Genomic DNA, 14483 nt, shown 5'->3' with positions numbered 1-14483 from the left:
GTGCCCTCAAAGAGTCACTGACAAGGTAATTTGGTAAAGTATACAAATATTTTAGTTATGAAGTATGGTAGCAAAAAGTGAAATTTCCTGGCTATGCAGTTTTTATGTATTTTTCTGAAAAAGCTACAGTGTAAATTTGAAATAGATACATATTATGGGTTTAATTTTTAAGTTATATTTCCAAAGGCTCAGAATCTCTGTAACAAGTTTCCATCTTCCAACAATGCTTTAAAATCCAACCGTTTTGTTTAAAACTTGGCTGTTACCCCACCAGTTAGAATTTCTTCTTTTAGTCTATGTTTCTGACAGTGGAATGTCAGGACATGCATCCTCCAAACTGATTATAAGCCAGCAGGCTTTTTTTTCCTAAAAGCCAAAAATTGTGTCTTCAGACCACAGCCTGTTTTCCAGGCACTGAGATATAAGGAGGCTGAGCCAATAATCAGGTTTCTTCCAATCAGAGCCAAAGATAAGGGAAGGAGTAGTTAGTCGTAGGGGATATAGATACACACATTTTGAGATGGAGTCTTGCTCTGTGGCCCCAGGATGGAGTGCAGTGGCTCAATCTTGGCTCACTGCAGCCTCCACCTCCCCGGTTCAAGCGATTCTCCTGCCTTAGCCTCCTGAGTAGCTGGAATTACAGATGCGCGTCATCACACCCAACTAATTTTTGTACTTTTAGTAGAGACAGGGTTTGCCATGTTGGCCAGGCTGGTCTCAAACTCCTAACCTCAAGTGATCCACCAGTCTCAGCCTCCCAAAGTATTGGGATTACAGGCGCGAGCCACCGTGCCCTGACTTCTGTTTTAAGAGGCCCACTCTGGCTCCACCATGGGGAGCCGGGTACAAGGGGAGAGGTGGGCGAGGAGCTGACAGGCCAGCAGGATGCCGCAGAGGCACAGTGGTACTTGCTGCTGCATCGCCAGCTACCGTGGGACAGATCCTCGGGCGGGCGCTGCATCCAGGGCTGGGCGGCTCTCCCAGGACTCCTGCTGGGGTTCTCAAGAGGTGCCCCCTGCTCTCACTGGACCTCTTTGGCTCCTGCTGCTCCAGACTACAGCCTTGGGTGGGGCGGGGGGGTCTCCTCAGTGGGGAGGGCAGCCCGCTGGGTGGTGTTGGTAGAATGACTTCAGACTGAGACACTAACAGCCAGGAGCCATGCGTGTGGTCCTTCCTTCTCACAATAACTCGATGTAGGTATTTATGTTTCACCACACCAGAAGACTGGGGCTCAGAGACGTAATCATTCCCCAAGTTCATAAAGGCAGTGGTAAAGTCTGAATTCAAAACTTAAATAGTCACAAGAAGTCCAATGTCACCAGCAATCATAGAACTTCACTGAAAAAAATAAGGGAGCATTTCACACCCATTAGATTGACAAATACTTTAAATGTCTGACAACAGCAAGTATTGGCAAAGTTAGAGAGACACTGCATTTTGATAAAACTGAGGAAAAGTGTGTAAATTGGTACAATCACACAGGAGAATATTTTGACCATATCTAGTAAAGTTAAAGATGCTGAAATCCTACAACCAAGATTCCACTTCCACCCCCTAGGTAAGTTCCCCAACTATGCAAAAGGAGACATAAAGAAGAATACTCATTGTACTTATGTCTGTAGTGGAAAACTGGAAACTATCTAAATGTCCATCACCAGGAAATCGCAAAACCCATAATGAGTGAAAAAAGCACGTTGCCAAATCACGTTGTATAGAGTTTTAACAGTACAACAAAGGCCCAGGTTGCTCGTCCCACTGCCCAGGCTCTTTCTTCACAGTCTTGCCCCCTTGTCCTGCCAGCGATTTGGGCCAGAAACTGAGTGCATAGTCACTGTGTCTGGCAAACAGGAACTGCTCAGTCTCGTGTGGTGAGTGATGAATGAACGAACGAACAAATGAACGAATGAATGAAGAAGCAAACGTGCAAAGGCACAGCTCTTTCCTGCCTTTGCTCCCCCACCACGTGGTCAGCTCTTGGAAGGCAGGAGCAAGCATGCTGCCCGTCTGACTTGGAGCACTTTGCAAAGAGCTGAACAGCCATCTCTCCCGGACACCTGCTCCTCTCCTCTCCTCTCAGAAGCTTTGCAGAAACCGTTCCTGCAAATTGACTCCAATTTGCTGCTGGACCGTTGGTCCCAAACGATTCCTACTCTTGGGGCCCAGCGAGTCATGTCTGGGAATTTATACTTATCCTAAGGGTAAGCTAAAACAATTAACAGACTGTTAAGTAAAAACACAACAACAAAAATGTAGGTAACAAACACATGTATGTGGGATTTCCAGGTCTATGTGGTGCATCAGCCACACCAAATCACTCTTATTATTTTTATTTTTTCATCATAGCTGTTACGTAACAATCACAGTGTAAGAAGAAAATTCAATACCTCTTAAAATACAGAAACCGGATAGAGGAACAGCTGCTACCTCCACATAACAGACAACAATACACCAAATGCATGCTGTGAGCCCACAGGGCAGTGAGGATGAGGTATGGGTGGAAAAAGAGGCCTCCCTGGAGGTCTATATGAGATCACCTGGGTCCTCAGGTGTCTCCAGGCCCCCACCCCAACACCAAATCAGACTATGACACAGTGAGGGCAGACAGCTCAGAAATAACACAAAAGGGCCGGGCGTGGTGGCTCATGCCTATAATCCCTGCACTTTGGGAGGGCGAGGCGGACAGATCGCCTAAGGTCAGGTGTTCAAGACCAGCCTGGCCAACATGGTGAAACCCTGTCTCTATTGAAAATACAAAAATGAGCCGAGCGTGGTGGTGTGTGCCTGTAATCCCAGCCACTCAGGAGGCTGAGGCACAAGAATCAGTTGCATCTGGGAGGCGGAGGTCGCAGTGAGCCAAGATCGTACCGCTGCACTCCAGCGTAAGCCATGGAGTGAGACTCCATCAAAAAAACAAAACCTCACAAAGGAATAACACAGAGGGTTAAGTGAGCAAGGAAGTACTAAATCAACCACACTGGCTTCAACCCTCCTCCCGTGCCAACCTCCCACATACCCTGCAGATCTGAAGATCTCCTCTGGTAAAACCGAAGGGCCCCAGGGACAAGCCTCCAGACCCAGACACTGGTGGGTGCTCAGTGAAGCCTCCGGCCCTCCACCTGGTCACCCTACAGCAAAGCCCCCACTCTACAGGTCCCACCCGACAGTCCTTCCAATCAGCTTTTAGTACATCACTTCCAAACATGAACAGCCAAGAGTGCTGAACATTGAAGGAAGTTTTCCAAACAAAGCCGGAACAAACAAAAAATCAAACAGTGCATATGACATGACTGTGTTTTCATAAAATTACAGCATTAAAAAAAGCACTGTCAGAGACACTGTGAACTCTGGAAGAGCCAATCCCTCAAGGTTAATCCTGAGCAGCTAACTGGGCCTTAGTTCAAATTAGAACCAAGTGGCCATTTGCTGACTAGCAGTCACACAGGTACTTTGAATTCCTGGAAAGCCCACACCTCTGCTTAACTTTGGGACTTTCACAGCTGCCTCTTCCTGTTTACCCTGCCTGAACCAATCAATACGGTGTGACCAATCAGAGCTCAGCAAACAACCAATCAGAACTAAGCAAGTTTGACTCCTTCATTTGCATAAGTGGACCTGAGTGAGAACACGGACAGAAACTTTATAAAACACAAACACTCCTTAGATTCTCTGGCATGTACCTTCAGTTTACATTGAAGGCTGCAGCTCCCTGGTTTGCAAACTGCTCACTGGAGTAAAGTCTTTTTAAATTCCTTTCCAGAAAACTTTTGTTCACACATGTATCAACATGGTAATGGCAGCTTCCTCATAGTGATGGTGGCATGATGATTTTTGCAGAAATGCATGCCAATTAACCATCAAATCACCTTATATCAGGACCATGGCCCTTCCTACCTCCTCCCATCTCTTTCTTGGCTGCTATTTTGAAATACCTGCTTTTCCTCACTTGTCTTGAATCAAAAACTGAAACTAGCTTCTAAAGACAGTGAGTATGTATCAACTTCTGGATGAAAGTTGGGATCCATAGATCCCCTCCACCCAATCCACATGCCTTAGACCTCCGTGAAATCTGGACTCTGATACTTTGCTACAAATGACCTAGAGGTATATTTCTCATGGTAGGAAACTCTTGTCTTTAAACTGGTCGCTGTACCCACAAGTGGCAGAGCCAGTAAACTAAAAAGCAGAAAATACACTTTACAGCTCCTCAGGGCCAGCAACACTCTCTGAGAAAATGGTCATTTTGCATGGCTGAGTGACACCCTGTGACGGATGACTGAACAGTGTTCTCATCACGTGCTACTTACTGGTGGAGACTTTGCCTTGGCCTAGGAATTAAAAAAATCTATTCTGCTTCTTTCCTGACTCTGGAAAATATAGGGGCAAAACACCAGCTGGCTGTTGTAGACTTAACAGAGTTTCAAAACTGATGGAATGTATTAATACAGTCATGCGTTCCTTAAATATGGGGATATGTTTTGAGAAGTTCATCATTAGGTGAATTCGTTGTTGTGTGAACACCATAGAGTGTACTCACACAAACCTAGATGCTACAGTCTACTACACACCTAGGCTAGATGGTATACCTATTGTTCCTGGCTACAAACCCTGTACAGTCCTCACTTAACATCGTCATTATGTTCTTGGAAACCTGCACCTTTAAGCTAAGTGATGTCTAAGAAAACCAATTTTACCACACAGAGGGAGAATGTGCAAACTCCACACAGTGGCCCTGGCCAGGAACCATTTTTTTTTCTCATCAACGCTATAACAAAATGATCTTAAATGAAGCCACATCATTCAAACACCTGTTGCACAGCCTGAGACTGTAGTGAATACTGTAGGCAACTGCAACAGAATAGTGTTTGTGTATCTAAACATCTCTAAACATAGAAAAGATAATGTAAAAATATCATATAAAAGATTTAAAAAATGCATGTTTATATAGGACACTTAACATGAATGGAGCCTGTAGGGACTGGAGGTTGTGGTGGGTGAGTGAGTGAGTGAGTGAGTGGGTGAGTGAGTGAGTGAGTGGTGAGGGAATGCCAACGCCTAGGACATTACTGGACACTCTATAAGGCTGGCAGCACCCAGGGCTGTAGGTTTGTTTACACCAACATAAACCACACGTGCATGTATGAGTTGGGCTATGATGTTACAGCTACAAAGTCATTAGTTAACAGGAATTTTCCAGCTCCATCACAATCTCATGGGACCATCACATACACGTGGCCCGTGGTTGCCTGAAACATCGTTATGCAGCACACCTGACTGTATCTACCAGGTGCTTCATTCAACTGGGACCTGTTCTAGTCAAATTTTCTACCTAGTAGTGTTCCTATCTTACGATTCTTTTCTCCTAGAAAATGCTATTCATGGCTGTGTTGGATGGTAAACAAGTATAGTATAAGCTCTTTGTAGATTTTTTGAGGGAACGAGCAGAATGAGCGGAAGATGGAATGAACAGTGCCAGCACAGGGCAGGAGCTGTGCGAGGAGCTGTGCGTGACTTGGTGAATCACGGCCCCACCACCTCCTAGGAAATAAGGGTTTCTAACCACATTTCAAAGATGAACAAACTGAGACTGAAATAGATTAGCTTTTTACCCAAAGTTACAAAGATAACATGGATGGAAGAGGAGAGGTAAGGAGGTGGGAAGAGAAAATGCTCGAAGTACTTGTTTCTATTGCAAAGCAACTAGTTAAGGTATCGAGACCTTTCCCAACTCAGTAAACTTCATGGTCTCTGCTGTAATATTTCCGTCACTCAGAGCTGGGGCTGAGGAACACCAAGCCGTGTAAGGCTCTGTTCCCGGCACTGGGATGCAGCGCTGACACAGCAGACGAACACCCCGTGCTGGCGGGCACGCCACCCTGGTGCCGGGTGTGTTCCCATAGGAAAGTTCTCGTGCACTCGCCCATCCGCCGCGGGGACCGTGAAGCAGGCTGCCTCCCGGGTTCCCAACAGCTGCTCACCAGAGTTACAGCCTTGCATGTTCTGCCCAGTCGGACCTGACAGCTGTCCTGGCTCAGTACTTATCCTGGCTGGATGCCTAATAAGAATCTCATTTCTTGGACTACTGTGCAGGAGGGATACTAATGATCATACCTTATGAAAGTAAAAATGAGTGTGTGCTGATTCCAAAGTCTGTGGGAAAAGTCCAGTTTTCTGCAGACAAGATCCAAATGGCCAGGAAAGGCAATGGTAGGGTCACTTGGAAGGCTGCACCCAGCAAGGTAGACAGTCCTGGCCTTTGTTTAAAGGGCTTGACAGAGTTCCATGTTATCTGCATCCCTTTCCCGTTTATGTTGGAACGTTCTCTTTATTTACTCTCTGAAATGTCCTTTCTCTTGTCCTCCCATTACATTTGTACAGATCATTTAAAAATAAAATAAGGGCCGGGTGCAGTGGCTTGAGCCTGCAATCCCAGCACTTAAGGAGCCTGAGGCAGGAGGATCTCTTGACGCCTGGAGTCTGAGGCCATCCTGGGCAACACAGCAAGACCCCGTCTCTACAAAACAACTTGAAAAGGAATTAGCCAGGTGTGACCACACATGCCTGTGGTCCCAGCTACTCAAGAGGCTAAGATGGGAGGATCGCTTGAGCCCAGGAGGTTGAGGCTGCAGTGAGCTATGACTGCACCACTGCACTCCAGCCTGGACAACAGAGCAAGACCCCCAACTCTGACACAAAAGAAGAAGAAAGAGAAAGAAAGAAAGGGAAGGAAGGAAGGAGGAAAGGAAAGGAGGGAGAAAAGGAGGGAGGAAGATTAAAATGCCAAAGAATGCAGGAAAAACAGATAAAAATATTTTTAAAAAGAACAAGAACAGGGTAATATGAGTCGGGGCAGGGGGAAAGGTGTGCAGGTCACTCCTAGGTCACTCCAGATGGAAGACGGGGTTCTCCCAAACCCAAGGCCTTTCCTTCTTGTTCTCCCACAGATGACAGCAAACCAGGGAGGAAAATTAGCAATGCAGCCGGCCACTCTCTCAGGCTAAGCCACATCTCAATACAGAGACACATGAGCCAAAGACAGCCCTGACAATCAGGGTCAACAAACCAAAGGACCCACTCCTCACTGCCACCGGGGTTTGGCTTAGCCGATCCTGAAGTATGAATAAAGCACAGCCTTGGCTAAGGAACTGCCACAAAGGAAGTATTTCTGAGTGAAATGCATATGCTAGGTAATACTCTTTTTAGAAAACTATGCACCAGGAAGGTTTTATGGCAATGCTGAGGATGGATGCTAGGAGGACGTGAGAAGGAACGACGCTGATCATCCATGTGGCAACTGAAACGAGCTCTGCTGATTTCACTGAAGTGGAAAAGTCTGTTTACGCAGCCAGCACTGCTGCCATCAGCCTTAACGTCCAATGTGAGCAACAAAAATAAACATCACAGGGTCAAGGAAAGAAGAAATATGATACCTTTTTAAAAAAGAATGTTTGTTGAGTGGTTTAAGTTTACAGATTCAACCAAATGGAAACTCCTTTCTCAAAATTCACAAATACCATGCAACATTCTTTTTCCAGCTGCGATGATTTAAACTATTTGAAGATCTTGTTTTATGACAAGTTAGTTTTGAAAGGAGGTACTGACAGCATGTTTGCTGGCAGGTTGATGAGCCTCAACTGTGAACTCCGGGAGGGCAGGCCAGGCCTAGTGCACTCACCGCCGTATCCCTGGGCTCCAACACAGGGCCTGGCACTGCTGGCACTCACATGTGGGCTGAGGCAATGACTAACACTGGTTCAGAATTCCTCTTCAGTGTCACATGTACAGTGTTCCAGGGAAACTGTATAACTCTCTTGGTCCAGTAATATTTAGACTCCTATTGAAATGAGCTATCCTGTACTTTGTCATGAATGGTTAGATACACATTTTCTTACTCTTCTTCCATCATCGAATCTTTTGTTCTGAAGGGTTCTGCCATCAGCCTCTGGTGTGAGTGGGATTTGGGCTGTTTAGTCGTGAATGTCAGGATCCCGCCCTGGGAGAAGGCCCGCACTGCAGACACAGGAAGGACCAGGACCCTGGTGGGGACATCGTACGCCCTTGTGGCACAGTTTCTGCAGTGTATTCAAAGACATGTCCAATACATAGTTAAGAGCAGCTAACAGTATAATTATCCATACTACACACACGGATTCACCACAAAACCCAAGGAAAACCTACTTATAAACTTGTCATAAGAAGATAAGCAATATAATTTGGTTTCACTAATGTCCAACTTTTAAAAGTTTCCTAGGTAGTTGTTTTAAATGGGATTTGGGGAATTGTCAAAAATTAATTTGATTTTTTACAACCAGCAGTTTGCAAAAACCTCCATTTACCTCTTTATATCTATTCATCCCTTATTTATTTATTTTATTTATTTTTGAGACGGAGTCTCACTCTGTTGCCCAGGCTGGAATGCAATGGCGTGACCTTGGATAACTGCAACCTCCACCTCCCGGGTTCAAGCGATTCTCTCATCTCAGCCTCCCGAGTAGCTGGGATTACAGGCACCCAGCATCATGCCTGGCTAACTTTTATATTTTTGTAGACACGGGGTTTCACCATGTTGGTCGGCTGGTCTTGAACTCCTGACCTCAGGTGATTTGCCTGGCGTGAGCCACCACGCTTGGCCTATTTTTATTTTTTTGAGGCGGACCCTCGCTCTGTCGCCCAGGCTGGAGTGCAGTGGTGTGATCTCAGCTCACTGCAACCTCTGCCTTCTGGGTTCAAGCAATTCTCTCGCCTCAGTCTCCCGAGTAACTGGGATTACAGGCACTCGCCATCATGCCCAGCTAATTTTTATATTTTTGTAGAGACGGGGTTTTACCATGTTGGCCAGGCTGGTCTTGAACTCCTGACTTGAGGTGATTCGACCACCTTGGCCTCCCAAAGTGCTGGGATTACAGGTGTGAGACAGCATACCCGGCCTATTTTTATTTTTATTTTTATTTATTTATTTATTTATTTATTTTTGAGGCGGAGTCTCGCTCTGTCGCCCCCAGGCTGGAGTGCAGTGGCGCGATCTCGGCTCACTGCAAGCTCCGCCTCCCGGGTTTACGCCATTCTCCTGCCTCAGCCTCCCGAGTAGCTGGGACTACAGGCGCCGCCACTACGCCCGGCTAATTTTTTGTATTTTTAGTAGAGACGGGGTTTCACTGTGTTAGCCAGGATGGTCTCGATCTCCTGACCTCGTGATCCGCCCGTCTCGGCCTCCCAAAGTGCTGGGATTACAGGCTTGAGCCACCGCGCCCGGCCTTATTTTTATTTTTGAGATGGACTCTTGCTCTGCCACCCAGGCTCAGTACAGTGGCGCAATCTCGGCTCACTGCAGCCTCAGCCTCCTGGGTTCAAGCAATTATCCTGCCTCAGGCTCCCGAGTAACTGGGCTTATAGGCACATACCACCATGCCTAATTTTTGTATTTTTAGTAGAGACAGGGTTTCACCATGTTAGCCAAGCTGGTCTCAAACTCCTCACCTCAAGTGATCCGACCACCTCGGCCTCCCAAAGTGCTGGGATTACAGGTACGAGCCACTGTGCTCAACCAGTTCATCCCTTTAAAAATGGCCAGAAAGCTCTCTAAGAGATTTGATATGAAATTTCTTACACTTCAGCCTAGCCAATCCCCAGGAAACAGCACCACTCGGCCGCAAATACCGAGATGCCAAGAGCAGCCTCTCAGGCAACCCAGAGCAAAAACCAAGTGTTTCTCCAAACCAGGGGCAGGTGACTGATTTGTTAATTTCCAACTGTGAAATTCATCTGAAAACCTCTCACTTATAAAACTCCACAGAACACCCGATTCTTTATCATGGGCAGAGTCCTTAACTGCCTACCTTGTTCCCATTGTTCAGTTCAGTTCCCTAAAGATAAGGAAAAGCAACTTGCCCGATCCATGGCCATGTATCTGTTCTCAGACATAAGAGGGATTACAGCATCAATCACTTATGAGAAAAAAAATTCACAACAACTCCCGCAGAGGAAAATATGGCAGAATCGGAAACAAATTCATCTTCATTAGTGCTTCTTTCCCAGATTTCTAAGGACTGGGAAGCATCCCACGGTGGTTACTGGAGGTGACCAGCCATGAACAAAGCGCCTGGCACTTGAATGGCAGCCAGCACAGTGAAATAAAACGGAGGATGGCCATTATCACCCAACTGTGCAGAAAAAGTTAGTATTCTATCTAGAGCTGTGTTTTATGGATGTTTGGTAGTTTTTTTTCTTTTCTACTATGACTCTCAATTTCATAAAAACTCTTCCCTTACATAGAGGCAATGCAATCCTTTTTCTTCTTTTTGTTTTTAATTTTCGTAGAAATGGGGTCTAGATATGTTACCCAGGCTGGTCTCAAACTCCTGGCCTCAAGCGATCCACCAGCCTCAGCCTCTCAAGGTACAGGGATTACAGGCATGAGCCACCACGCCCAGATGATTCTTTACATTGTTACGTGCAACCCACAAAACTGATTATTTGATCTACTCAAGGATCTCACTCTGTAGTCGGAAAACCGCTTCACTAAAAAATGCTTGGGTGTTGTCAGCAACCAGCACCTTCCCTTCAAAAGATGACTCATTCCCTCATTCATTCCCTCTCCCTTTCCTCTCTTCCCTCTCCCTTCCTTCAATGGAGTCTCACTCTGTCGCCTAGGCTGGAGTTAGTAGCACTATCTCGGCTCACTGCAACCTCGGTCTCCCAGCGATTCTCCTGCTTCAGCCTCCCAAGTACCTGGATTTACAGGCGCCCACCACCACACCCGGCTAATTTTTATATTTTTAGTAGAGACGGGGTTTCATCATGGTGGCCAGACTGGTCTTGAACTCCTGACCTCAGGTGATCTGCCTGCCTTGGCCTCCCAACGTGCTGGGATTACAGGCATGAGCCAGCAGGCCCAGCCTGATTCATTTCTTCATACTAATCATGTGAGACTATCCCTTCAATTAGGTGCCATGGTTTTCTTTATATCCTCTAAATTTAAAGCTATCATGTGGAAGTAGGAAATGTTAGGCCAATTTAGTTTCATTCTTCTGAATCAATGTCACTCAACTTCAGTAACACATAGGATCAATGGCTAGTTTTGATCTGAGACTTTTAGGTAGAATATTTGTAAAGTGACAGTTCAAGGTCTCTAAAACCTAAGGCACTCCTTCAGGCAGGTATAAAATAGAATTCACTTAGAAAGTAAACACTTATTTAAAAAATACTCTATGAAAATAAGTGAAGGCAAGTTTCCTTCAGACTTGGAACAGACCACACTACCCTACACAGGACATTTGTGACATGTGGATGCTGGGCGAGGTATGTGGCAACACTGAGGGGCGTGCTACTGTCCATCTGGCAAGATGAGGAGACAAGGCGTTGACATGGAAAAACAACACGCTGCCCTGGGGCAGATGAAAAGTACTGCATGAGGCAGCTAGAGTTCAGAAAGGGAAAGGCTGGCTCCAGCTGGGGCCACCTGGCCTTTGATGAAAGGACAAGCAGGACCACACTGGCAGACCACACCCTGCTTGCGCAGCAGGGCCAGGAAGACTGGTCACTTCCCTGAGGTCCTTCACCCAGGTGCCTGAGAGTGACATGCTGTTTCACACCAGGACTCTCAGAGCCTTCTTTTCTCAGAGTCCGTCTTTTTTTTTTTTTTTTTTTTTTGACACGTTGTCTTGCTTTGTCGCCCTGGCTGGAGTGCAGTGGCTCAATCATGGCTCACTGCAGCCTCCGCCTCCCAGGTTCAAGTGATTCTCCTGCCTCAGTCTCCTGAGTAGCTGGGATTACAGGTGTGCAGCACCATGCCCAGCTAATTTTTGTATGTTTAGTAGAGAAAGGGTTTCACCATGTTGGCCAGGCTGGTCTTGAACTCCTGACCTCAAATAATCCGCCTGCCTTGGCCTCCCCAAGTGCTGGGATTACAGGTGTGAGCCACTGCGTCTGGACCCAAGTCCCTCTTTATGACGAATTTTCCTTTCTAGTCTTCTGCAGCCACCGTCTTACGCCCTGTCCTGTAAGTCGCCCAGCAGCTCTGTGCGTGGGCACCAGACATCCTAAGTTTGAATCCTGGACCGGCTGCCGTCTCCTATGTGGTCTAAGGGAGTTCCCTAATTACTCTGTGTCTCCATTTCCTCCTGTGTACCTAATTTTTAGTACATTTTAAGCACTTAAGACAGTGCTTGTTACCTGGTAGGCACCCAGTAAATGTTAGCTATTATAGTCACAACGTATGGCTGAAAAGTTTTAAAAAATGAATTGTACATATTAAATCACTTTGTTTTCTCACTTGGATTTATTATTATTATTATTATTATTATTATTAGAGACGGAGTTTCACTCTTGTAGCCCAGGCTGGAGTACAGCGGTATAATCTCAGCTCACTGCAACCTCTGCCTCCCAGGTTCAAGCGATTCTCCTGCTTCAGCCTCCCAAGTAGCTGGAACTACAGGTGCGTGCCACCACGCCCAGCTAATTTTTTTTTTTAGTATTTTTGTATTTTTAGTAGAGACAGGGTTTCACCATGTTGGCCAGGCTAGTCTCGAACTCTTGACCTCAGGTGATCTGCCTGCCTCAGCCTCCCAAAATGCTGGGATTATAGGTGTGAGCCACCATGCCCAGCTGGGTTTGTTATTAAATTTCTCAAAAAAAAAAAAAAGGCGGCTGAGCGTGGTGGCTCACGGCTGTAATTCTAGCATTTTGGGAGGCCAAAGTGGGTGGATCACCTGAGGTCAGGAGTTTGAGACCAGCCTGGCCAACGTGGCAAAACCCCATCTCTACTAAAAATACAAAAATTAGCCGGGGGTGGTGGCGCACGCCTGTAATTCCAGCTACTACGGAGGCTGAGGAAGGAGAATCGCTTGAACCCAGGAGGTGGAGGTTGCAGTGAGCTGAGATCGTGCCACTGCACTCCAACCTGCGTGGCAGGAGCGAGACTCCATATTAAAAAAAAAACAAAAAAAAAAGGCCCTAAAGTCATTTGTCTTCTCATTGGCATACTTTTCTAGAGAACAGGGAACACAGAGTTTCATGCAAATGGCTCCCTGCTTTACGAAAGTGGTTGGAGGGAGAGTGGATGTACATCCTTTCCTTTCTAGACAGCTCCTGAAGTCAGTCGGTCCACATAAAATATACCTGAAAACACAACATCAATTCCCACTGCGACACAGGGAAGCCTGGCAAGATTCTTCATTAAAGCAAGGAGCTTCCGACGTGAGCAAGTCTAGCTCTCCACTACATCAGCCAGGTGAAGATCTGAAAGTACACGCCCCCTTTCAGAGCTTGAACAATTCTATTACTATTCTATTATTTCCCATTAAAAGTAATGACAAAAACCTCAGTTGCTTTTGCACCAACCTAATACAACCAGAAAGAAAGCCAAAGCCTCACTGCACTGCCTGTAGGCCCAGGGCAATTGACCCAGGAAGTACCCAAGGGAAGTCATGCCAGGAAGTAAACCTTTGTAACCAAAATAGCATTTTTACTTTACGAGACCTTACTTCTACTTATTAAGGAATGTTAAGGGGGAAAAAAATCACATTAATTCCTCTCAAGTACAGCTAGATGGCCACAAATGTTGTCCTGCTTAAAACGCAAGACTTCAGACTGCCTGCATGTAGTCAGAATTCCTGCCATCCATCAAAACAGCCAGGCCAGGTCTGCCTCTCTCCAGGTAGGGACGCTGTCTGTCCAGGGGCTAAAAGGTCAAAAATGGCTTTTTTTCCACTAGGAAGGCTGTGGGGACATGAGCTGCCATCTACCCTACCTGGAACAGGCAACCCTGTCACGCAAGCTGGCCTCTCCCAAAGGCACTGCCATCCCTGCTGTCACGTGGCACAGATGAGCACACCTGCCACGGCACAATGCAGTGCAGCCAGGCCAGACTGGACCAAGGACACGCTCTTAGCCTTCTCTTCTCTCCAAATTCACTTGATTATCTTTAAGCCACACATCCGTGGTTGGGAAGGTATCCTTGATTCTTCAAAAATTAAAAGGCATCTCCTGCCATGCTGTCTGGAATTTATTTTAAGAGTCTGAGAGGAAGAGAGGTGGGAGCGGTGAAGATGAAACAAGACAGGCCGCGTCTGGGTCACTGTCAAAGCTGGTCAGTGAATATCTAGGAGTTCATTATTTCATTGTTTACTTGTGAATACGTTGAATATTTTCCATAATTAAAAGCTTTCTTGGTCAGATGCAGTGGCTCACACCTGTAATTCTAGCACTTTAGGAAGCTGATGCACGTGGATCACTTGAGGTCAGGAGTTCAAGACCAGCCTGGCTAACACGGTGAAACCCCGTCTCTACTAAAAACAGAAAAATTAGCCGGGTGTGGTGGTGCGTGCCTGTAATCCCAATTGTTCAGGAGGCTCAGGCAGGAGAGTTGCCTGAACCCGGGAAGCAGAGGTTGCAATGAACTGGGACTGCGCGCCACTGCACTCCAGCCTGGGCAGCAGAGTAAGACTCCATCTCAAAAAACAAAACAAAAAAAAAAAAACCAGCTTTGT

At 46.3% G+C, this 14483-nt stretch overlaps 1 protein-coding gene across 4 annotated transcripts in view; it reads right to left on the bottom strand.

Annotated features, from left to right (window-relative positions):
- LATS2 (large tumor suppressor kinase 2) overlaps window positions 1-14483 on the bottom strand; it is a 93417-nt gene that overhangs the window by 33495 nt on the left and 45439 nt on the right. The window lies entirely within an intron of this gene.

Source organism: Papio anubis, chromosome 15 (assembly GCF_008728515.1).
Source record: "Papio anubis isolate 15944 chromosome 15, Panubis1.0, whole genome shotgun sequence".
In the NCBI taxonomy this organism is placed as follows: Eukaryota; Metazoa; Chordata; class Mammalia; order Primates; family Cercopithecidae; genus Papio; species Papio anubis.
This window is presented reverse-complemented; position numbering and strand designations above follow the sequence as displayed.